Genomic DNA, 27,228 nt, shown 5'->3' on the forward strand with positions numbered 1-27,228 from the left:
ATTAAAATCACTGACCTGGTCTTCCCGCCGGTTTCCAGCTTCACCACGCCTGCTCTCCGGCTGTGGAAGACAGCAAATGGCCGACACGCGCATCTCCGAACCCGACACGCCAAAAAACTAGCACGTCGCAATGGGGGAATCGGGCCCATAGAAACTAGAAGCAGGAGGAGGCCATTCAGGCCTTTGAGGCTGCTCCGCCATTCATTTTGATCATGGCTGATCATCAAATTCAATATCCTGATCCCACCTTCCCCCCATATCCCTTCATCCCTTTAGCCCCAAAAGCTCTATCTAATTCCTTCTTGAAATTACATAATGTTTTGGCCTCAACTGCTTTCTCTGGTCGTGAATTCCACACATTCACCATTCTCTGGGTGAAGAAATTTCTCCTTTAAAAAGTTTATTTATTCGTGTCACAAGTAGGCTTACATTAACACTGCGATGAAGTTACTGTGAAAATCCCCTCGTCGCCACACTCCGGCGCTGTTCCGGTACACTGAGGGGATTTTCACAGTAGCTTCATTGCAGCATTAATGTAAGCCTACTTGTGACAATAATAACTAAACTTTAAACTTAAAGTTATTACCGTTGTTAGCACAGAAAAGGAATTCACAGAGTCATAGAGGTTTACAGCATGGAAAGAGGCCCTTCGGCCCAACTTGACCATGCCACTCTTTTTTTTAAAACCCCTGAGCTAATCCCAATTGCCCACACTTGGCCCATATCCCTCTATACCCAATTTATGCATGTAACTGTCTAAATGTTTTTTAAAAGACAAAATTGTACCCGCACAGTTAATTGCACAGTTAAATGTTGGTTGGTCCACAAGCTTCACATTTACCTTGTCGACCAGAGCCGCACTGGGAAACAAAGGTGAAGTTTTGGGACTTTTCTTTCACAATTGGCTTGCTGCCCTGAAGTGCAAATGAGAAAATTAGAGGGAGGTCCCGAGGTAACAGGCTGGTAATTTATTTCGAAAGTCTCCCATTACATGTGTTTGAACCCGGCCTTGATTAATGTGAAGAGTGTTTCCTTCCGCTGACAGCTGTAAGGGTCTCATATAAAATGAGATCAGACAGCCTTAAATTGTTTCTCAGTGGGTGCCAAAACCACACAACCGCCTGAGTTCAAGACAAATTGGCAATTTGACCGCAGGGATGGCTGGTTAAGAAAAAGACAGTTCATAATTAAAGATGGGTTCAGGGGCAAATGAGATATATTGTTGGTGAGAGAACACATTTGGGGATAGGGTGAAAAGGTGGGTAGTTGGGACTGATGTCCATCTAAAAGAAATGCCAGGCTTGTTGGATAGAGTTGGGAACTTAACTGTTCTTGATACTAGCCGAACTATAACCCTGCACCTTCGACATGTACCTATTATATAGAACAGTACAGCACAGAACAGGCCCTTCGGCCCACGATGTTGTGCCGAGCTTTATCTGAAACCAAGATCAAGCTATCCCACTCCCTATCATCCTGGCGTGCTCCATGTGCCTATCCAATAACCGCTTAAATGTTCCTAAAGTGTCTGATTCCACTATCACTGCAGGCAGTCCATTCCACACCCCAACCACTCTCAAGGTTGTTCTCAAGGGAGAATTTTGCCCCATGTGTCCCTATTAAAATAGGTTCAGTAAGATACTGCCAATTTTTTTTCTTAGTTCCTGAAATGAGAGTAATTTATTCTTCAAATTGAATTATGTTCTAAAATACGTATTGAAAACACTTAATCCACTATCAAAAGGCCCTTGCTTGTTTCCAGCTGTTTCCCCATTTACAAGAAACTCAAAGCACTATCGTGAACCATTTCTAAAGAACAGAAGCATTATTGTGATGTGCTGTTCACTTGGCATAAAACATTGCACCTGCACATAAAATACTCTTACACATCACATGCCTGGGTCTTGTGCCAATTTCACAACTAAACCAAGAGCATATTTTGTGTAAAGGATTTTCTGTTTGTGTGATTTATTTTCTGTTTAATACATACTCGCCTGTAATGCAAAGCTGAGTTTCAAACCATTGTGCATTCCCACAGCCCCCCATCCCTGGAGGCACTGACCAGTGCCGGATTTAGGCATAAGCTAAACAAGCTACAGCTTAGGGCCTCACAATCCGCAGGGGCCTCACAAAATTTCAGAAGGTTTACAATGAAGAGAACATTTAAGAGCGGATACCAGAAAAGAAAAAGAAAGCACCAGCTTGAAGAGCAACTCAAAAAATTACCAAAATCTATGAGGGAGATCAAGCCAGCCACATGATAAATATGTAATCAGTAAATGCATTCATTTTAAAATAATTTGTATTTTTCACTTTAAATACCTTGCTATTAAATAATTAAAAGGCATGTTTTCAATTTTTTTGTGGCGACCCAAGGTCCTGTTTTCGTGCGCACCTTTGTGAGACCTTTTGGTGTAACTTTTTAACAAGGGGCCTCCAAGCTTTATATAGCTTAGGGCCTCTCCAAGTCTAAATCTGGCACTGGCACTGACCCATGTTAAGATGTGACCCGTGGCACCAGGTTTCCCTTCAGCACTGAACATCTTTGACTCTGAACCCAAGTGGCACGGTGGCACAGTGCTTAGCACTGCTGCTTCACAGCACCAGGGACCAGGGTTTGACTCCTGGCTTGGGTCACTGTCTGTGCAGAGTCTGCACATTTCCCCCCCCCCCCCACTGCCGCCCCCCGCGCCCCCCCCCCCCCCCCCCCCCGCCCCCCCCACCCCGCCCCCCCGTGTCTGTGTGGGTTTCCTCCAGGTGCTCCGGTTTCATTCCACAGTCCGAAAGGCATGCTGACTAGGTGCATTGGCCGTGCTAAATTCTCCCTCATGTACCCGAACAGGTGCTGGAGTTTGGCAACTAGGGGATTTTCACAGTAACTTCATCGCAGTGTTAATGTAAGCCTACTTGTGATGAATAAATAAACTTTTTAACTTTAAGCAGCAAACGTCGGAATGCTATTGAGTCACTCTTTTTAGTTAAACAGTTCACAAGTACAAATTACTTTACACTTTCAAATTACAAACCAGAATACAATCTCATAATCAAAAATTGTAAAAATAACAAGAAAGCCATTGAACCATTGTGTCTGGTATCATAGCCAAACCGAATTACTTGATCTCTGCACTTAATTGCCAGTAGGAAAGTGATCAGGAACAAGGACATTGCAGGGATTTGTCATCTCTCTGGTAGTTTGGCCAGTTAGATATCTTTTTTGTTCTTGCTGGAACGACAGAGGTTGAGCGGCGACCTCATAGAGTCATAGTCATAGAGGTGAACAGCATCGAAACAGGCCCTTCGGCCCAACTTTTCCATACCGCCCTTTTTTTTAAAACCCCTAAGCTAATCCCAATTGCCCACATTTGGCCCATATTCCTCTATACCTATCGTATCCATGTAACTATCTAAATGCTTTTTAAAAGACAAAATTGTACCTGCCTCTACTACTACCTCTGGCAGCTTGTTCCAGACACTCACCACCCTCTGTGTGAAAAAATTGCCCCTCTGGACACTTTTGTATCTCTCCCCTCTCACCTTAAACCTATGCCTTCTAGTTTTAGACTCCCCTACCTTTGGGAAAAGATGTTGACTACCTAGCTGATCTATACCCCTCATTATTTTATAGACCTCTATAAGATCACCCCTCAGCCTCCTACACTCCAGAGAAAAAAGTCCCAGTGTATCCAGCCCCTCCTTATAACTCAATCCATCAAGTCCCAGTAGCATCCTCGTAAATAATTTCTGCACTCTTTCTAGTTTAATAATATCTTTTCTATAATAGGGTGACCAGAATTGCACACAGTATTCCAAGTGTGGCCTTACCAATGTCTTGTACAACTTCAACAAGACTCCTGTATTCAATGTTCTGACCGATGAAACCAAGCATGCCGAATGCCTTCTTCACCACTCTGTCCACCTGTGATTCCACTTTCAAGGAGCTATGAACATGTACCCCTAGATCTCTTTGTTCTGTAACTCTCCCAATGCCCTACCATTAACTGAGTAAGTCCTGCCCTGGTTCAATCTACCAAAATGCATCACCTCGCATTTGTCTAAATTAAACTCCATCTGCCATTTGTCATTCGACCTGAGAGGAGTCTACAAGATTATGAGAGGCATGGACAGAGTGGACAGTCAGACAGCATGATCGATGCAGGCTTGGAGGACCGAAGGGCCTGTTCCTGTGCTGTAATTTTCTTTGTTCTTTTGTATCTCTGCCACTATTCTGAAGTGAATGACGGTGATCCCATAACCTTCTTTAGACCTTCTCAGTCCTGCGCTGATTAATTCATCGACTGTATAAGTTTCTAGAACAGCTGAAGTCCATTTTCCCATGTTAATTACTGCATATCATATGCAAAAAAAGGTACTTGGTGCGTCAATCCTCTTTCAATTAAGGTTAACTGAAAATGGAATCATCTGACGAAAGGGGCACAGAACAACATGTCCTGAGTGTTATTATATTATTGGCACCTTTCTGACCTGTAAACTGACTCCCTGGCTCATTCTGCCGCACTATTTTGAAGTATGGCCAAAGAGCCTTCTGCTCAGAACATTCATTCACTATGGCTGCTCATGTGCGAAGAAATTTTTTAAATATATTTTCTTCGCTTTGCACAGGACTCTGAGGCACAAATGGTACAGCTTACCTTTCTAATTCCATCTTAAATTGCACCCCACTGCAGCAGCGAAACGTACCCTACCACTCAAGCAAGAAAGCAGTAACTGCGGCTCCGCATTAATAATTGATAAGTTACTGTTAAGAAAAAAGAATTGGTTTGTTAAATGTGAATTTTGATAAGGCATTAATGCTTGGAAGTTTACCAGGAACTATTTTATCTCCGGGCAAAACTTGAGAGGTATATAAGTTATTCACCCATGTAATACAAACACTGTTTCCCCCATTTAAAAGTGCACCTGTTAAATCTTCAAAGAGTTTCTTTTGCATGAAAGACCTCACATGTAGAGGGTACATCTCACAAGTTGTTCAGGTCCTCTGTACATATGTTAATAAAACACCAGACTTGATCACTGTTGCATCTTTCGCTGAATGTTCTTGGCTTGTGTCCTATCAATGAAACCAACTGACCCTCTGATTCTTCCTAAATGTATCCCACTCCACTAGAGGGCACTGACTGAATCCCCGACATATGGTGCTTGAAAGATTTGGGTCTGATTAGCAAAAGGGGGATTCACTCGAGACTGCAGGTTGAAGGATGTAATTATGTATAAGCAGCTGTCTTCATCCACTCTCTCCAGATATCAAGATGTTAATGCTTCTCCTATCTCCTGGCAACTTTAGGCTTATTGACATTACTTGATCTAAGACACCTTTGTAATCTCCTGGTGCGGCAGCAAGCTGAGTCTTCACAGGTCACAAGTAACACATGGAACATTGTCATGCTGCTCCACGCTCCAGCCAAGCAAGTTCCCTGCAGCACATAAATAGGGACATTTTCAAGGAAAATTTTGTTTTGAGTTCCTCACCAAGTTCTAATCAACTTGGCTCCGTCTGTGAAGGTCAACTGAACACTGGATAGTGAGTCTACTTACTGTGCTATTGGGTTGTGTGGCAGTTTGGATGTAATACACACTGGTAGTTCGACTCACATGCAAAACAGTCTCGAGAGTGCTGCCTATGAGTAGAGGTCAAATAAACTGGCATTGTTTTCGCTGGAAAGATGGAGGCTGAGGGGAGACCTAATGGAGGTCTACAAAATTATGAGAGGCACAGACAGGGTGGATAGTCAGAGACTTTTTCCCCAGGGTGGAAGTGTCAATTACAAGGGGACACAGGTTCAAGGTGAGAGGGGGAATGTTTAAGGGAGATGTACGGGGCAGGTTTTTCAAGCAGAGAGTGGTGTGTGCCTGGAACGTGCTGCTGGAGGAGGTGGTGGAAGCAGGCACATTAGCAACATTTAAGAGACATCTGGATGGATACATGAATAGGGAGGGAATAGAGGGATATGGGCCGAGAAAGGGCAGAAGGTTTTTTAAATTTGATTTGAATTTGATTTGATTTATTATTGTCACATGTATTGGTACAGAGTGAAAACTATTGTTTCTTGCACACTATACATACAAAACAGACCATCCATAGAGAAGGAAGGAAGAGAGCGCAGAATGCAGTGTTACATTTAGTTAGGACATCATGATTGGCACAGGCTTGGAAGGCCAAAGGACCTGTTCCTGTGCTGTACTTTTCTTTGTTCTTTGATAAGGACTACTCACAAACTCTATTCTGCCACAGTGGGGTTAGAGTTCGAGCAATGTAGAGGAAATTCCATTATGACTGACTTGAAAGCGTTACATGGGGAATTTGGAAGGAATTTGGCTTTTTATCGACCTATGCTGTATCTACACGAGATACTTATTGAGATAATATCAAAGGAGTAATTTGGGGAAGGGAGGTCCAAATTTCTGCTTCCCAAATGGCCTAGCTCTCTTCTCAAATTCTCTCCAACACCTATATTCCTCCTTTTAAATTTTCCATTAAAAGTTACCTTCTGTTATCATCTCCTTTGGGCGGCATGGTGGCACAGTGGTTAGCACTGCTGCCTCACAGCACCAGGGACCCGGGTTCGATTCCTGCTTGGGTCACTGTCTGTGTGGGGTTTGCACGTTCTCCACGTGTCTGTGTGTGTTTCCTCCGGGTGTTCCGGTTTCCTCCCACACTCCAAGGATGTGCAGGTTAGGTGGATTGCCCTAAATTGCCCCTTAGTGTCAGGGAGACTAGCTAGGGTAAATGCATAGGGTTATGGGGATATGGCCTGGGTGGGATTGTGGTCGGTGCAGACTCGATGCGCTGAATGGCCTCCTGCTGCAGTGTAGGATTCTATGATTCTGAGTAGTATTGGAACCAAACTCACGTCACACCCATCTTCAAAGAGCAGGAAATCTCTCTTTAAGTAGCCATTGAGTCTAATTGTTGAAAACATATCATACAAATGATAACAGCAACTTGCATTTTATAGCATCTTTAAAGGAGAGAAAAATGCAAAGATGTTTGTGCAAGGAAATGTCTGACCCGACATCTGTGGATGATGTCACTGAGGGGCAAAGGAGGATGGAGGGAGGGGAAGAAAGATCTTTCTGAGACTCCGAAGGAAACAGGGGAGCCATTGCTGGAGAGGTCCTGACAATGACCAGGTAGCTAAAGGAGTAGCCCCAGAAGCTAGGCAAAAAAGGTGGTGTTAGAGGAGATTGAGGCAGATGAGGCAGGAAAATCTATCACTCTCATAGTTATATTGAACGCTGTTCGATGCAATAGGTGGAGTATGTGTTGTAAAAGATAATGGAGTTGATTTCTATGGTGGCGCAGTGGTTAGCACTGCTGCCTCACAGCGCCAGGGACCCGGGTTCGATTCTCGGCTTGGGTGTACTGTCTGTGTGGAGTCTGCACCTTCTCCACGTGTCTGCGTGTGTTTCCTCCGGGTGCTCCCATTTCCTCCCACAGTCCGAAAGACGTGTTGATTAGTTGCATTGACCATGCTAAATTTCCCCTCAGTGTACCCAAACAGGCGCCGGAGTGTGGCGACCAGGGTATTTTCACAGTAACCCTTCATTGCAGTGTTAATATAAGCCTACTTGTGACACTAATAAATAAACTTAAACTTAAAAACTTAAACACGTATCTTTCAGGGATAAAAGGGGTTATAAAGAACAACAAAGAACAGTACAGCGCAGGAAACAGGCCCTTCGGCCCTCCAAGCCTGTGCCGCTCCCAGACTGCGCATGTGACTATCCAGGTAAGTCTTAAACGATGCCAGCGTCTCTGCCTCCACCACCCTACTTGGCAGCCCATTCCAGGCCCCCACCACTCTCTGTGTAAAAAACGTCCCTCTGATATCTGAGTTATACCTCGCCCCTCTCACCTTGAGCCAGCGACCCCTCGTGATCGTCACCTCCGACCTGGGAAAAAGCTTCCCACTGTTCACCCTATCTATACCCTTCATAATTTTGTACACCTCTATTAGGTCTCCCCTCATTCTCTGTCTTTCCAGGGAGAACAACCCCAGTTTACCCAATCTCTCCTCATAGCTAAGACCCTCCATACCAGGCAACATCCTGGTAAACCTTCTCTGCACTCTCTCTAAAGCCTCCACGTCCTCTGGTAGTGCGGTGACCAGAACTGGACGCAGTACTCCAAATGTGGCCTAACCAGCATTCTATACAGCTGCAACATCAGACTCCAGCTTTTATACTCTATACCCCGTCCTATAAAGGCAAGCATACCATATGCCTTCTTCACCACCTTCTCCACCTGTGCTGCCACCTTCAAGGATTTGTGGACTTGCACACCTAGGTCCCTCTGTGTTTCGATACTCTTGATGGCTCTGCCATTTATAGCAAAACATAAATAGTGGCACAAGATTTATTGCTCCATTCTTGCCGATGTGTGTCCCTCCACCATTTTGGAGTCTTGAAATATGTGACTCAGATGCCCAATGGAAACAGGTGAATGTCTTAGCATCGATGCAAATTGCCATTGTAAAACATCAATGCTACACTCATGCAATTTTGAACTTGGCACGAAGCAATCATTCTTAAAGTGATGTAACTCAGTGAAAGTTTTAACAACTGATAGCCCAGCATGTGACTCTCCACAGGGCCTTCCTCAGGATCAACACCGATATTTAATTTACCTACCCGGGGAGTAGCTCACTGAGAGTTCTTGAGTCCTCCTCAGGAAAGTGTTTTGGGCCTTTATTTGTTTTCAATGGGCTGGCAGCTAGTTAGACACTAGCACAATGGAAGCACTCACTTGAAAATTGACCCAGCATATACCTTAATCAAGATGCCTCCCTTTGGAAAATATTGAATATCCCTCAGTACAGCGGGACAGAATTTTGTTTTATCAGTAATAGCTTAGCAGCAACGCTGGATATTGCTCCCTGTGTGTTGAATGGCAACAGCATGTGGTGTTGATGGCAGATAATATCGGTGCGATAATATAATGCGATTGACCTTTTGCCTGAATTATTTCTCAGTTTCTTTTATGTTTTGCTGAACTACTTTCTGGTAGGAGCCATTTATGTTTCTTAGCTATCTACACTGGGCTGGAATCAGAGGAGTGTCACTTCACCGCTGAGAGTTGGGTTTCCATTTGACTTTTTAGCAAGAGGTATTTTTATAATAGGCTGTTAGTCATGCATGAATAAAGTTTGAGAGTTTTGGTCGACTTTCCAGTGAATATACTCCTGTCATAGAAAGCTGACCTTTTATTTCACCGTGACTCACATTGGCCATATCAACCTGTAAACCTTTGATAAGATCAAATCTTAACAGCACTTTCAAAAGGTATTCCATCCCAGCCCAAATAACAATTGTTGGTGATTAAAATCCAAAATCAATCTTTATTATTGCATTGAACCAATTCAAGTAATGATTTTGCCAAGTAATCATTGCAATATCTCATTCCTAAACACCACCATCGCCAGGCCTATACAACAATGCAGCATCTTACCCCTGAAGTTCCTCATGTTAACCATCCTTCTACAATCCACAGGGCTTTCACTTTGAAGTTCAACATCGCCAACCACCTCTCGATTTACTCCATCCTCCCTCCAAATCTTTTTTTTTCCAATCTTGCTGGTGTCCTGCACCATAGTTATAGAAACATAGAAACATAGAAGGTAGGAGCAGGAGGAGGCCATTTGGCCCTTCGAGCTTTCTCTTCCATTCATCACGATCATGGCTGATCATCCAACTCAATAGCCTAATTCTGCTTTCTCCCCATAACCTTTGATCCCGTTCGCCCCAAGTGCTATATCCAGCCGCCTCTTGAATACATTCTCAAGAGTAGTCCTTGCTCTTCACCAAGGGGCGTTCACCCCTCCTCGCCCCCTTTCCTGCCTACTACCACCCACTCCCCCACGCCCCCTCCCTCGCTGCCCTGCTACCCACAGCATAGTTTCCAGAGACGGATAGCCATCGGCCGCCAGTGGGACTGGAAGATTCTGGGCAGGAAGGGCTGGAAAATCTCAACCAAGGTCTCAGAAACAAGAAAATGATGAATGTAGTAATCATGGGCCTGGGTCAAATGTGAGTCTGCTCTCCACTACAGAAGGACATATATACAGTCATTAAACATAATGGGTGTGGAAGTCGGGAGAGAAACCATGGCTTAAGCAGCCATGGTTTTGGCCAGATGTATCAGAGTGGAGCCCCATTAAACTGGACAATAGAAGTGACCGTCCTGCTGGATATGCTGGAAAATCCAGACGTAATTTTCGCTGTTGATGGCCGGAATTCTCTGACTTCACCCACGGCTGGGATTCTCCATTCCTGCTGCAGTGAATGGGGATTTGGCTGAGTGCCAAATTCTCCATTCTCACTGTCAGCAGTGGCTGGGCCTGTGAGACCGCAGAATATCTCGATTACTGATTCAAGGTGGTTGTATTGGGAAGATCTGCTGATTAGTGATATGTTGATGTTCAAAGATCAAGCGTGGCACGATGGTTAGCACTGCTGCTTCACAGGGCCAGGGGCCCAGGTTCAATTCCGGCCTCGGGTCACTGTCTGTGTGGAGTTTGCACGTTCTCCCAGTGTCTGCGTGGGTTTCCTCCGGGTGCTCCGGTTTCCTCCCACAGTCCAAAGATGTGTGAGTTAGGTGGATTGGCCACGTTAAATTGGCCCTTTGTATTAGGAGTACTAGTAAGGTAAATACTTGGGGTTATGGGGATAGGGCCTGGGTGGGATTGTGGTCCTTGCAGACTCGATGGGCTGAATGGCTTCCATCTGCACTGTGAGAATTCTATGATTCTATGATACAAGGAGAATGTCAGTCTGAAAGATCTCATCCTTTTGCTGAATACAGAGCAATGGTCAAACTCTCCGTTCCTACTTCTCCTGAAATTGAGGCAAATAATCAGAAAATAATGCAGGAATCACTCCCCCATCCTTATAAATTGATTAGTCAAAGCTAGGGCCCCAAGCTTATTTCTTTACAAAATAGAATGACTGAAGCGTAAACTTGCTGCATCACCACCCTCACACACTGCTCCGTATGACTGGAGAAGTTTCGAGAAATAATAATGACTGACAACACTTAGGAATAATCGGTGTCTGGGCGCAGTGTGGTGGAAACAGAGAAATATGTAATATCATCACAAAAAAAAACTACACATTTAATTATGGCAACTAACTAAGCAATCTTGGAACACAATGTCGTTTGGAGTTAGGGCCTTGTAGCTGTAATACAATTAGACATTGCCAGGTTACAGACAAGAGCAAGTCGCTTAACTAATTTATCACCTTGTCATTCTCTGCAATTATCTGACAATATTTTGGATCATTAACTGCGTTCAGTTAAAGTGGTGCCGTAATATTATCAGGCAGCGCGCAAGTATTCATCGGACGCATTGTGAATTAATGGAATAAGGGAACCAGTGGGAAATGTTTCTTCTTCCAGGCAACCATAATCTGGAGCAGACATTAAAATATTCATATAAAAGTGATGCATCATCTGTAAAGTCATAATTATTATCTTTGTTTGAATTAATTTAATCCTTTGAATGAATTTAATGTGGGAATAGTTTTTTTTACTGTTAACCGTGACGAGAATACTGAGGAGATAGTTATAGATCTCCCAGTGGGCGACAGTGGATTTGGATTCATATTTTTCTTGAACTAAACCTTTTATTTTATTATCCGTTCATGGGATGTGGGTGCCGTTGACTAGACCAGTATTTATTGCCCATCACTAATTGCCCTTAAGAAGGTGATGGTGAGCTGCGTTCTTGAACCGTTACATTCCATGGTGTGTAGGTACACCCACAGTGCTGTTAGGGAGGGAGTTCCAGGATTTTGACCCGGGGATAGGGAGGGTGAATGGATTGGAGGAGAACTTGCAGGTGGTGGTGTTCCATGTGTCGGCTACCCTTGTCCTTGTAGGTGATAGCAGTCGTGGGTTTGGAAGGTGCTGTTGAAAGACCTTTCCTACATTAATAATGTATAAATACTGAGCAGCGTCTGTGGAGAGAGAAACAACAAAAGGGCAGGATTCTCTCACCCCCCCCATGGCATCCTTCTCGCGGAGAGAGGAGGTACATCGTTGGCTGGCAGTGGGATCCTTTGGATTTCCATTGTCAATGGGATTTCCCATTTACTCCATTCCACATTGCCGGGATTCCTGCATTGTCAGCAGAAACAGAAGATCCCGCCAGCATGAATAGCCAGAAGGTTCTGGCCTAAATTTATCTTTCATCAGAACATATTACCTATGTAACAGTTTTTCAGCAAGTAAGGTCACCACAGTCACAAATGACCATAGGTGTTATAATCTAAGGATCACCTTTGGAAAGGGGTTGAGAAAGCCGGGCCTTCAAGAATAACCTCAGCCGGTATGGGAATTGAACCCATGTTGTTGGCATCACTGAGCATCACTAACCAGCCGTCCAGCCAACTGAGCTAAACTGACTCACTTTGAAGCAACTCCAGAGGCAGGAAAGGAGGGTGAGAGAGGAAAGAGCAAAGACTGTGAGAGGGTGGGAGTTGGGAGCGATTAAATAAACAGCAGAATCATTACCAGTGTCTGCTGCCTAAGATAATGAGGGAAATGGTTCTGATCTGAACTTATTGCGACAGATTTTCAGTCCTGAAGTTTTTAAAATGCATAATCAAAAGGTGAGATGCTGTTCCTCGACGGCTCATGGAAAAAGTATATATATATATATATATAAGTAGCAGAAAAGGTTTCCATTAATTAGGTTTCACCTTTCCATGAAAACAGTCATTGTTTTGTGGTTTGGATATTCAGCACAATAAGAATGTTTCTCAAGGATTACACGGCTGGAAAAGTTTGGGAAACCGTGGTCTATCTCAATGCCATGCTCCTGTTTTCTCCACATACCGCTTGTCACTTTCAGAGTCTAGAAATCTGTCCATTTCCTTCTTAAATACATTCAGTGATTTGGTTTCCACAGCCTTCTGTAGCAGTGAATTCCATAGGTTCGCCCCCCTTTGAAATGTCTCCTTATCTCAGTCGTAAATGGTCCAAACGGCCTACCCTGTATCTGGAGACTGTGACCCCCTGTTTTGGACCCTCCACCCAGCGGAAACAACATCCCTGCCTCCAGTCTGTCCAGCCCCATCAGAATTTCATACGCCAAGGCCCACTCGACCCAACGTCTCCTCATATGACAATCCTGCCTTCCCAGGGATCTTTCTGGGTGCGAGTCAGAATGTCGTCAAAGTAGATGTGCCGAAGGTGGAGAAACTGGGAGGATGGAATCTTAGAAGAAGCAGGGTGGGAAGGAGAGTAATCTGGATGACTCGGGGCATCATTAAACTGCCTTCAATCCCCCTGAGCTCTTTATTGTGGTAGATCTCTTTGGGGACCTTGCAGTGTACAAACTGACCGCTGTGCTTCCTGCATTATAACAATATGTCCCCCTCAAAAATACTACATTAATGAAGCACCTTGGCTCATCCACAGGTTATGAAAGGTTCTGTAGAAATGCAAGTTTCTTTTCGTGTTTCCTTTGGCACCACTTTGTGTCCAGAAGCTCTGAGTAAAACTGCCTTGTGAGGAAAATGACTGTGCCTGTGGAAACACTGGCCTCACTCATTCATTTAGAACAATACCTCGACAACATAAACAGGTCGTAAGGTTGTTACGTTGCTTTCAAATGGAACAGCAGATTTTTTAAACCCAAATTGTTTTATATAAAACAAAGGAATTGCATACTAAGCCTTGTTTCTGTTAAGATCGAAAGGTGAGAACAAACATATTTTAGTTGTCACTCCAGGTTAGTGAGTTGACGAGCATGGGCCAAGTGGGAATTAAGCATCCATATAACTACTCATGCTATTCGCTTTGCTAGTCACATTGGAAGTCAACAGAGAGCTAGCTACCTTAATCATGCATCTGTCACAATGTCACATAACATTAGATTCATCTTAAACTTTACACAATAACTCCTTGTGAATCTCATCTCGTCTGTCTGCCTCCACCTTTAATGGATGTTAGATGCCAGAGAACAATTAACTGGTGTATTCTCAAGTAGATTATGTCATCAGTAAGGATCAGGCCGATTCAGGCACTCTGAAGTCTGTTTTTAAGAGGAAAATCTATAAGGTCACACTTCACGTTCTCAATGAGCTGCATGTGGTGGTGAATATTGATCAAAAACCTGCTCAATGAATGAGGATGTTTCTACTTTATATTCTCTCGAATTCTCTTTCCTCCTCTCCAGACAGTGTGGATCCATGCTAGAGTACAGACTCATAGACAGATATGGGTGGCACCATGACACAGCAGTTAGCACTGCTGCCTTACAGCGCTGGGGACCCAGGTTCAATTCTGGCCTTGGATGAGTGCCAGTGTGGAGTTTGCACGTTCACCCCATGTCTGTATGGGTTTCCTCTGGGTGCTCCAGTTTCCTCCCACAGTCCAAAGAAGTGCACGTTAGGTCGATTGGCCATGGTGTCCCAAGATGTGAGGGTTAGGGGGATTAGCGGGATAAATACGTGGGGTTACGGGCATAGGGTGGGGGTAAGGACCTGGGTAAGATACTCTGTCAGAGAGTCGGTGCAGACTCGACGGGCTGAATGGCCTCCTTCTGCACTGTAGGGATGCCATCACTCTCTGGTACCCCATTCTCTCTCTGAGCTTAGGGTGGGTGAGGCAGGTTGATGGCACGTAGTGCGTAGTGATTGCTCCTTTAAGGGCAACACAGCAGAGTAAGGATCACATGGTCTGTGGGACCAATCAGGACTCAGGGTTTGGAATCACCCTCTGATGAGAGAGCGTCCTTGGCAGAGACGTTTTGGGAGCGAGTTGCAGCCAAGTGGCTGCTGTACAATTCTTAATACATTCCTTCTGTGTTCACTATTGAAGCGTGTGAAAGTGCGTCTTTGAGTGACATCAAAAGCAAATGCAACCTTGACCTCACCTGATATCACAAACATACATTTTACACAGATGACTGGATAATAGCGAGGAACAGAAACCCTGGATGATTTGCACTTCCTTGACCCAGTGTGTTAGATGCAAATGTCGATGCCCCCTACCTCTGCTCTGACTGACATGAGTGAACTCAGTGTGACAAGTGAAATAATATGTTTTGAACCTTTTTGAACTATTTTTTGAAGTTTACAGCATGGTTACTGGACCAGAATGCATTCGTTTTGCTTTCTGCTCCAGGTCGTCACGCTGTAAGCTTTAAAAATGCCATGGACGTCATGGACATCATAGAATCCCTACAGTGCAAAAAGAGACCATTCGGCCCGTCGAGTCTGCACCAACAGCAATCCCACCTAGGCCCTATTCCTGTAACCCGACATATTTACCCCAGCTAATCCTTTAATCTACGCATCCCGGGACACTAAGGGACAATTTAGCATGACCAATGCACCTAACCCACACATCTTTGCACTATGGGGGGAAACTGGAACACCCGGAGGAAACCCACGCAGGCACGGGGAGAACATGCAGACTCCACACAGACAGTGACCGAAGCTGGGAATTGAACCCAGGTCCCTGGAGTTGTGAGGCAGCAGTGTTAACCACTGTGCCACCGGGCCGACCCACTGTGCCACCGGGCCGACCCACTGTGCCACCGGGCCGACCCACTGTGCCACCGGGCCGACCCACTGTGCCACCGTGCTGCCCATGGTGTGCATTTAGGTAGATGAGTTTCACATAAGCGATGTGCACCTGGCGACAGGACCCTTGCTCGGGACTTTGTGGTTTGTTTGTCCATCTTACACGGCACAGCGCTTGCTTGCGATGCTTTCGGTTCAGCAGCTGTCTTCGCAGCCAGCAGCACAATACTTTCAGGGGTTAACGCGCATGGCTCTACCTAGCAGCCCAGTGGTAAGGTGGTAAGAAGGAACAGTTCCAAGTCTGGCCATGAGCATAACATCACCTGCATCAGTCCACGGTGTGACAAGAATGATAATGGACCACATATGTCAGCCTATAGATGGGGGGGAAAGGTAGTGAAAACGGGGCATTGGGAGGTCTCATGGCAGGAGGGGGGTGGGGAGTGAGGGCATTACGTAGAAACCCTACAGTGCGGAAGGAGGCCATTCGGCCCATCGGGCCTGTACCATCCACAACCTCACCCAGGCCCTATTCCCGTAAGCCCTCACATTTACCTTGCTAATCCCCTGACACTAGGGTCAATTTAGCATGGTCAATCAAGCTAACCCGCAACATCTTTAATGTAGACTACTCCACTCCCCGGTCTGGGACCTCTCCCTGTTTCTACACACAATCCTGTCCTGCATAAAGATATTGGAGAGAGTGTGAACAGGACACATGGCAAGGCAGATGATAAGGATGCCTGGCATGTGTGTGCGATGAGTGGAGCCATGGACGGAATGAGAATTGGAGCTCCAGAGGATGCGACCCTGATGGAGCTGTGAAGGTGTGTGTGAGGATGAGTGGTGACGTCCCATGATCTCATGAGTTACACCATCATCTCCAATCTCCAGTGTGCGAGAGGCGTCAGTGAATGTGTGACGGACTGCTGAGAGTTATGAAACAATGGACTTACCGTGATGCTACAAAGACCAGTCATTCTCTTCTTGCACTGGGTGGCAGACCCCTTCGGTATGGATGTGGCACTGACCGCCTTTGCCACCGTCTCCCAAGCTGGAGTGGTGAGGCCTCTGTCCATCATGGGGTGGGGTGAGGGGGTTGAGAACACTGTGGCGGGCCTCCACCATGTCCAGCAGGTGACCCAGTGAGGCATTACTAAATCTGGGGGCTGCCATCTTCTTCAGTTCCTGGACCCTCTCTCATCTGGAGCAGACATGAAGGAGGCTTTGCTCTGACCCGCTTTAAACATGGTGCCCAGAACGAGGTGGGGTTGGGACAGGCGAATCAGGGGCTGCCCACCAACGATCCAACGGGGTTTCAAGTGGATGATTATTTAATTAGCTCTGAAGTGGACGACACCATGTGAATACACGCCATTGCGGCTGGCAGGATAAACACCATTTAAACACTTGTGCCGTAGTTTTACCAGCACGCCCAGCCCGGCTCACAGAGCGGCAATCTCCATTGGCCTCGGGCGGGATCTTACGAGCCTCGGCAAGGCGAGACGGTAAAATTCCGGCATTGATGCGCAGAATGGAAAATTCTGCCCGATATAAAATCCTAGGTTCTGCGATCTGGAGTAAATGCCATCTACAAACAAACTGAAAGCACCAACAAGGTTCAATTCATTTATGGGAGATGACAAAGAATTTTCTTTAAAATGATTATCCGAGATTGGAGATGATGGTGTAACTCATGAGACACAGAGTTGCAAGTTGCACACGTCTCATTTATTAGTGGAATGAATGTGGTGTTTAGTTATTTTATGTGTGATGAGAGGCTGAGAGAATATAAAAATGAGTGCAGGTTATTTGACAAGGACTGTGAGGAGAGAAATAGAAGCCAGAGATCGAAAGTGGAAAATCTTCATAAAATCCTACAGGAGGCCATTCGGCCCATCGAGTCTGCACCGACCACAATCCCACCCAGGCCCCATTCCCCAAAACTCCATGCGTTTACCCTAGCTAGTCCCCCTGACACGAAGGGGCAATTTAGCATGGCCAATCCACCTCGCCTACACATCTTTGGAGTGTGGGAGGAAGCTGGAGCACCCGGAGTCAACCCACACAGACACAGGGGAGAATGTGCAAACTCCACACAGACAGTGACCCAAGCCAGGAATCGAACCCGGGTCTCTGGTGCTGTGAGGCAGCAGTGCTAACCACTGTGCCACCATGCCGCTCCAAGCAAGATGAGAGGTGAGAGAAGCCTTGGAATTATAAATGGAGCAGTCCTGATTGAGACAGCCAAGTCTCAATTAACCCACATAAAAAGAGGCTGGACAATTATCAGGTGGAGAATCAGAGTGATAATGAGAGAGTTGGACTTTGACAAAGGTGGGCAAAAAATATTCAATGGGGTATAATAGAACAGGGAGGTAAACTTTCAGATAACCAACTCCTTTTGAACTTTTGTCATATCTGAGATGCAGCAGTTAATTTATTTTTCAAGTTTAATTACTTATGTCACAGGGAGGCTTACGTTAATATTGCAATAAAGCTCCTGTGAAAATCCCCTAGTCACCACACTCCGGCACCTGTTCGGGTACACTGAGGGAGAATTTAGCATGGCCAACGCACGTAACCAGCGCGTCTTTCGGGCCGTGGAAGGAAACCAGATCACCCGGAGGAAACCCACGCAGACACGGGGAGAACGTGCAAACTCCACATAGAGAGTGACCCAAGCTGGGAATTGAACCCGGGTCCCTGGCGCTGTGGGGCAGCAGAGCTAACCACTGTGCAACCGTGCCACCATAACAAGATTCCACAAAAAAACAATGTGAATGGCAAGAGTATCGGGTATCTGGTGACATTGAGTGAGGGATAAATATTGAGGAGGACATCAGGCACACTCTGCTCATCTTTGGAAGAAGTACCACAGGATCCTTTATGTCCACATCTCCTGTGAAAGGCAGCACCTCTGACAGTGCGGCACTCCCTTTGTCGTGGGTTGGGGGTTCAGCTGAGGTTTTATGCTCCAGTCTCTGTGGGGGGGACATGACTCACTGCCTTCTCTTTCACAGGCAAAAACTACCCCCAACTTAGTAGTGACTAACAGAGGGAATATGTTGTCGGGAGGTGAGCAGAACAAAGTCAAATCAGGATAATCTGAGCATTGCTGAATAGTTTGCGCTTCCGCTTGAAGTCGAGGAGTTTATATTCAGAGGGGGGGAACAGCGACCATGACTGGATGGATTTTCTATTTAATATAGTCGAGAAACTAATTCGGAAAAACACATATGGGATAAATCTGCCAGCACAATGCAAAAAGTGACAAATAAAATAGGAATAAGAGTAAAAATAAAAGTATAGATATTACACCTGTACAAATTATTGATTGGACACCATTAAAAATATTTGTATAATTCTGGTTAACTATTCTCTTGTTCTCTTGAAAAGGTGCAGAGGAAATCAATTCAGTTAATTCTGGTTAAGAAGAGAAGTCAGGTGGAACATTTTCCTAAGAATTGCGGAATGGTACTCAAACAGAAAGCATAACTGGTTTTAAGGCACAAAATGAGATCCAATTCTGGAGTGAGATGGGATTGAAGGATACAGTAAGAAGTTGGAGGCGATCACTGAAAATAGGGTCGGCGTTCCTGCAGAATATGTACCTCCCAGCAATGGTGCATGTCACGGAAAAGGGCCAAACTTCATTGGATGAATGGGGGTTACCTCACTCCATGTTTTCTTATAGCTCATAAGCTATATTTGGTTAAAAATCTCACACGGACATAACTCTCTACCTCCTTGTTGTATCTTCCCCCCTCCCCCCCCCCCCCCCCCCCCCCCCCGACTCAGTGATTATGTTCTGAATATGGAATAAATATACTTGCTAAATGATATTTTCCACTTGCCTGAACATTAATCACTGCAGAATGCCTGGAGGAATCCTCTTTGCACCACTTGTGTGAGATGAGGATGCCATGAAGGATTGTAGCTGTGTGCCATTTATCAGCAGGCGACCTTGGATGCGAGGTTTATTTTGGGTTTATTTTAATTGGTACTTGTTTGTTGATGGCAGCGTAATTATTTTGTGGGTGAAGTGTACAGCCGATATATTTTGTACTGTAGATTATACAGTGTGTTTAGTTGCTACGGTTACAACTGCTGCTTTCTGACACACATTCACAATAGCTCTTTTAAATTCCCAATAGTCTAGCCATTGGCTTTCCATTCTCCAAAGTGTATCTGTCGCTGCTGTTCTGCTCAATCAGACCCTCAACACCATCTTTGATGCCCTTTCCATTTGTTCATTTATGGAATGTGGGCATCACAGGTTAGGCCAGCATTTATTGCCCATCCCTAATTGCCCTTGAGAAGGTGGTGGTGAGCTGTCTTCTTGAACCACTGCATTTGACGTAGGTACATCCACAGTGCTGTTTGAGAGTGATTTTTACTCAACTCCTTATCCGCAGTAAAACCTTTCCTTGTTATAAAGGAGACGATGACCTAGTGGTATTATCGCTAGACTATTAATCCAGAAACTCAGCCAATGTTCTGGGGACCCAGGTTCGAATCCCGCCACAGCAGATGGTGGAATTTGAATTCAATAAAAAATATCTGGAATTAAGAACCTACAAATGACCATGAAATCATTGCCGATTGTCGGAAAAACCCATCTGATTCACTAATGCCCTTTAGGAAAGGAAATCTGCCGTCCTTACCTGGTCTGACTTACAAGTGACTCCAGAGCCACAGCAAAGTGGTTGACTCGCTACTGCCCTCGGGCAACTAAGGATGGGCAATAAATGTTGGCCAGCCAGTGATGCCCGTGTCCCATTAGTGAATCAAAGAAATCCCCTGTACATCTTCCTTCTTCATTCCCTTGAGATACAGATGTGAATGTTTATGTTGGATTCAGCCATTCAATCCTGGATATGGCTCGAACATATCAAGCACTATCAGGCGGCACGGTAGCACAGTGGTTAGCACTGCTGCTTCACAGCTCCAGGGACCTGGGTTCGATTCCCGGCTTGGGTCACTGTCTGTGTGGAGTTTGCACATTCTCCTCGTGTCTGCGTGGGTTTCCTCCGGGTGCTCCGGTTTCCTCCCACAGTCCAAAGATGTGCAGGTTAGGTTGATTGGACATGCTAAAAAATTGCCCCTTAGTGTCCTGGGATGTGTGGATTAGCGGGTAAAATATGTGGGGATATGGGGGTAGGGCCTGGGTGGGATTCTGGTCAGTGCAGACTCGATGGGCCGAATGGCCTCTTTCTGTACTGTAGGGTTTCTATGTCTTTCTATGTTAGGTCCTGCTTTCCTCATTCAGAACTCTTCATTATTCCAATGTCATCCTGGAAAGCAAAAATAACCTTTGATTTCCAGCTTGATTTGATAGCCCCCTGCGTTTTCACAGGGAGGACAGGTGGTGATGGGAAGGGGCGCAGAGGGCACATAGAAATCATAGAAACCCTACAGTGCAGAAGGAGGCCATTCGGCCCATCGAGTCTACACCGACCACAATCCCACCCAGGCCCTACCCCCACATATTTTACCCACTAATCCCTCTAACCTACACATCCCAGGACACTAAGGGGCAATTTTTTAACCTGGCCAATCAACCTAACCCGCACATCTTTGGACTGTGGGAGGAAACCGGAGCACCCGGAGGAAACCCACGCAGACACGAGGAGAATGTGCAAACTCCACACAGACAGTGACCCGAGCCGGGAATCGAACCCGGGACCCTGGAGCTGTGAAGCAGCAGTGCTAACCACTGTGCTACCGTGCCGCCCATAAATCATGTCAGGTGACTAGTCCATTGCTTTCTTCTTCATCCTGACCCGGTCCCCATAATAAAGGGGGATGGGTAAGGTGTCCGCTTGGCCTCCCACCCTTAGGCCAATTAAGGCCCTTTTGTGGCCAATTATTGCCTACTCCAGGCCCTCAATCCACATTCACCGGCATTATATGCTGGGCAGTGGCAAGTTAACACGAGGGAAAGGCTGTCTTGTTTAACACAACTGATTAAAAGGTGGGAAGGAATGATGGCTATATCCTCTGGGGGTGGGGTGCACGTCAGCATTTCAGGGACGCCCACCACACACAAGATGCTACCACTTCTTTGTGCCTCCCCCCCCTCTCCCCCCACCCCCCTCCCCACCCCTTCCCCACCCGACCGCCTCCAGGTCCCTTTCCACTCTAAAAGCTCAGGACTTACCTAACTCCGCTTGACATCGCACATCTAGAGCTGGAGTTCTGACGAAGGGTCATCCAGACTCGAAACGTTGGCTCTATTCTCTCCCCACAGATGCTGTCAAACCGGCTGAGTTTTTCCAGCATTTTCTGCTGTTGTTTCAGATTCCGGCATCCACAATATTTTGCCTTTATCAATATGCTAGCTAGTTTTGGATTGCTGAGGTTCAAAGATGACATTCAGAGCAATGTTGAGTAACCAGAACTTGAATTAATCCATATTGTTTCAAGTCCACAGCTATTGCAAAAAAAAAAGATACAACACACCCAAAGCTTACTACTGTTGGTTTCCCAGCCAGTCAAAGCCCTGGTCATGACTCTCCTGGCTCACTGACAATTGTAGAAGCAATGGGTGAGTAGATAACCAGGGCTCGATTGGCTGCAGAGCTAACTGAGGAGGTCAGACATTCTGTAATCCAGTTAACTGTTTCCAGTGGAGTCCCTACAGAAGCAATAAACATCAGGGAGCCAGCCTGGAATCTAACCGAGTGGTTAGGTGCTTTTTGATTTGATTTGATTTATTATTGTCACATGTATTGGGATGCAGTGGAAAGTATTGTTTATTGAGCACTATACAGACAAAGCATACCGTTCATAGAGAAAGAAAGGAGAGAGTGCAGAATGTAGTGTTACAGTCATAGCTAGGATGTAGAGAAAGATCAACTTAATAAAAGGTAGGTCCATTCAATGGCAGCAGGGAAGAAGCTGTTCTTGAGTCAGTAGGTACGTGATCTCAGACTTTTGTATCTTTTTCCCAATGGAAGAAGGTGGAAGAGAGTATGTCCGGGGTGTGTGGGGTCCTTAATTATGCTGTCTGCATTTCTGAGGCAGCGGGAAGTGTAGACGGAGTCAATGGATGGGAGGCTGGTTTGCGTGATGGACTGGGCTTCGTTCACGACCCTTTGTAGTTTTTTGTGGTCTTGGTCAGAGAAGGAGGCAATGGGCAGCAATGGGTTAGCACTGCTGCTTCACATCTCCAGTGACCTGGGTTCGATTCCCGGCTTGGGTTGCTGTCTGTGTGGAGTTTGCATGTTCTCCCCATGTCTGCGTGGCTTTCCTCCGGGTGCTCCGGTTTCCTCCCACAGCCCAAAGATGTGCAGGTTAGGTTGATTGGCCATGCCAAATTGCCCCTTAATGTCCCGGGGTGTGTAGGTTAGAGGGGTAAATATGTGGTTAGTGCGTAGGTTAATGGGGTAAATATGTGGGGTTATGGGGATAGGGCTTGGATGGAATTGTTGTTGGTGTGGGCTCAATGGGCCGAATGGCCTCCTTCTGCACTGTAGGGATTCTATGATTCTATGATTCATAGCAAGCTGTGATACATCTGGAAAGGATGCTCTCTTTGTTGCATCTGTAAAAGTTGGTGAGAGTCGTAGCGGACATGCCAAATTTCCCTAGCCTCCTGCGACAGAATCATCATTAGGGAGGGGTGGAGGGGAGGGTGGGGGGGCGGACACAACGACTAAAATAAAATGCTTTGAGGAAATTTGACAAAGCGGCATTGGATCTGAGCTCCATTAACAGATATCACATAACTGTGAAAATGAATATGATTCCCAGGCAAACTTTGTTACGATTGACTTGGTCCCATCCTTAAGTAGTGCAGAATGCCACATCCAGAGACTGACTGGTTGAAGCCCTGTGGATTACAGCATTCTCTCGGCCTTGTTGGTTTTGTCGCTGTTTTGCAGTCCAGTGGATTTGGATGTTATCTTTGCAGAAGGAAATGTCTCAACGAAACAGAAACCTACCTGCACAAAAGAAATAAATCTATAAAAATCCCATTTCAGGAACCGCACTGGGCTATCTGAATGACACATTTTCAAAAGACCAAGTTGTTTGAAAAAGAAACACCTTTGATTAGTTCTTTGAAATCATTTCAAAATTACTTTTTAACAATGTCTTTGAGCATGGTGAATGGAATAATTAGTTCAGCACAGAAATTTTCAGTTCAATTCTGAGAAAATCGACAGGTTTTTGTGCACTAATAGACGGTGCCACAGAGGGGACAATGTGGCTTTGTTCTGACAGTCACTGAGTTTTTACTCCAGGTGCTGCTATTATGAAAATTTGCCTGAGGGAAACTTTGGGTGAGGGAAAGCTAAATGAAAAGGTCCTTTACTGCTCTCACTGACTGCATGGCATCGCGTCTATTCTCAAAAGTAATTAATTGACTAAAGTTTATTTATTAGTGCCACAAGTAGGTTTACGTTGATACTGCAATGAAGTTTTTTTAAATACTTTTCCAATTCAATCAAATCAAGTCTAATTCAGAGTCTCAACAAGTTGAGACAGTTCCGATCCAGGCTGACAAGACAGGGCATGCAATCATCTACCCTGTCTTGGGCCTGATCTGCATGAGCCAAGCTGATTGGAGGAGGGGCAGCACTTCCTCCTCCAAGACTAGCCCGGATTAATCCGGGATAGTCAGCACGGATTCGAGAAGGGCAAGTCGTGCCTCACAAATTTGATTGAATTTTTTGAGGAGGTAACTAGGTGTGTTGATGAAGGTAGGGCGGTTGATGTCATATACATGGATTTTAGTAAGGCGTTTGATAAGGTCCCCCATGGTCGGCTTATGATGAAAGTAAGGAGGTGTGGGATAGAGGGAAAGTTGGCCGATTGGATAGGTAACTGGCTGTCTGATCGAAGACAGAGGGTGGTGGTGGATGGAAAATTTTCGGATTGGGCGGCACGGTAGCACAGTGGTTAGCACTGCTGCTTCACAGCTCCAGGGTCCCGGGTTCGATTCCCGGCTTGGGTCACTGTCTGTGTGGAGTTTGCACATTCTCCTCGTGTCTGCGTGGGTTTCCTCCGGGTGCTCCGGTTTCCTCCCACAGTCCAAAGATGTGCGGGTTAGGTTGATTGGCCAGGTTAAAAAAATTGCCCCTTAGAGTCCTGGGATGCGTAGGTTAGAGGGATTAGCGGGTAAATTATGTTGGGGTAGGGCCTGGGTGGGATTGTGGTCGGTGCAGACTCGATGGGCTGAATGGCCTCCTTCTGCACTGTAGGGTTTCTATGATTCTATGATTGGAGGCAGGTTGCTAGCGGAGTGCCACAGGGATCAGTGCTTGGTCCTCTGCTATTTGTGATTTTTATAAATGACTTAGAGGAGGGGGCTGAAGGGTGGATCAGTAAATTTGATGATGACACCAAGATTGGTGGAGTAGTGGATGAGGTGGAGGGCTGTTGTAGGCTGCAAAGAGACATAGATAGGATGCAAAGCTGGGCTGAAAAATGGCAAATGGAGTTTAACCCTGATAAATGTGAGGTGATTCATTTTGGTAGATCTAATTTAAATGTGGATTACAGGGTCAAAGGTAGGGTTCTGAAGACTGTGGAGGAACAGAGAGATCTTGGGGTCCATGTCCACAGATCTCTAAAGGTTGCCACTCAAGTGGATAGAGCTGTGAAGAAGGCCTATAGTGTGTTATCTTTTATTATGTGGAGATGCCGGCATTGGACTGGGGTAAACACAGTAAGAAGTTTAACAACACCAGGTTAAAGTCCAACAGGTTTATTTGGTAGCAAAAGCCACACAAGCTTTCGGAGCTCTAAGCCCCTTCTTCAGGTGAGTGGGAATTCTGTTCACAAACAGAGCTTATAAAGACACAGACTCAATTTACAAATTGAGTCTGTGTCTTTATAAGCTCTGTTTGTGAACAGAATTCCCACTCACCTGAAGAAGGGGCTTAGAGCTCCGAAAGCTTGTGTGGCTTTTGCTACCAAATAAACCTGTTGGACTTTAACCTGGTGTTGTTAAACTTCTTATTATCTTTTATTAACAGGGGGTTGGAGTTTAAGAGCCGTGGAGTTATGCTGCAACTGTACAGGACCTTGGTGAGACCACATTTGGAATATTGTGTGCAGTTCTGGTCACCTCGCAATAAGAAGGATGTGGAAGTGCTGGAAAGAGTGCAGAGGAGATTTACCAGGATGCTGCCTGGTTTGGAGGGTAGGTCTTATGAGGAAAGGTTGAGGGAGCTCGGGCTGTTCTCTCTGGAGCGGAGGAGGCTGAGGGGAGATTTAATAGAGGTTTATAAAATGATGAAGGGGATAGATAGACTGAACGTTCAAGGACTATTTCCTCGGGTGGATGGAGCTATTACAAGGGGGCATAACTATAGGGTTCGTGGTGGGAGATATAGGAAGGATATCAGAGGTAGGTTCTTTACGCAGAGAGTGGTTGGGGTGTGGAATGGACTGCCTGCAGTGATAGTGGAGTCAGACACTTTAGGAACATTTAAGCGGTTATTGGATAGGCACATGGAGCACACCAGGATGATAGGGAGTGGGATCGCTTGATCTTGGTTTCAGATAAAGCTCGGCACAACATCGTGGGCCAAAGGGCCTGTTCTGTGCTGTACTGTTCTATGTTCTATGTTCTAAGACTTGATCTCATTTGCATCTCAGCCAAAAGGCCGAGATACCGCTTTTAAAAATTGCTTCATATGAAACACATGAAGTTTCAATGTAACCTAATAACCTCAACCAAGTGCAGCATCCAATCCACACTACACTTGATCTTAGCCAAAAGGCCGAGAAGCCTGCAATGAAGTTACTGTGAAAATCCCCTAGTCACCACACTGTTTGGATACACTGAGGGAGAATTTTGCATGGCCAATGCACCCAAACCAACACACCTTTTGGACTGTGGGAGGAAACCAGGGCACCCGGAGGAAACCCACACAGACACGGGGAGAACATGCAAACACCACACAAAGAACAAAGAACAAAGAACAGTACAGCACAGGAAACAGGCCCTTCGGCCCTCCAAGCCTGTGCCGCTCCTTGGTCCAACTAGACCAATCGTTTGTATCCCTCCATTCCCAGGCTGCTCATGTGACTATCCAGGTAAGTCTTAAACGATGTCAGCGTGCCTGCCTCCACCACCCTACTTGGCAGCGCATTCCAGGCCCCCACCACCCTCTGTGTAAAAAGCATCCCTCTAATATCTGAGTTATACTTCACCCCTCTCACCTTGAGCCCGTGACCCCTCGTGAACGTCACTTCTGATCTGGGAAAAAGCTTCCCACCGTTCACCCTATCTATCCCCTTCATAATCTTGTACACCTCTATTAGATCTCCCCTTATTCTCCGTCTTTCCAGGGAGAACAACCCCAATTTACCCAATCTCTCCTCAAAGCTAAGACCCTCCATACCAGGCAACATCCCAGTAAACCTTCTCTGCACTCTCTCTAACGCCTCCACGTCCTTCTGGTAGTGCAGCGACCAGAACAGGACGCAGTACTCCAAATGTGGCCTAACCAGCGTTCTATACAGCTTCATCATCAGACTCCAGCTTTTATACTCTATATCCTGTCCTATAAAGGCAAGCATACCATATGCCTTCTTCACCACCTTCTCCACCTGTGTTGCCATCTTCAAGGATTTGTGGACTTGCACACCGAGGTCCCTCTGTGTTTCTATACTCCTGATGACTCTGCCATTTATTGTATAACTCCTCCCTACATTATTTCT

Source organism: Mustelus asterias, chromosome 4 (genome assembly GCF_964213995.1).
Source record: "Mustelus asterias chromosome 4, sMusAst1.hap1.1, whole genome shotgun sequence".
In the NCBI taxonomy this organism is placed as follows: Eukaryota; Metazoa; Chordata; class Chondrichthyes; order Carcharhiniformes; family Triakidae; genus Mustelus; species Mustelus asterias.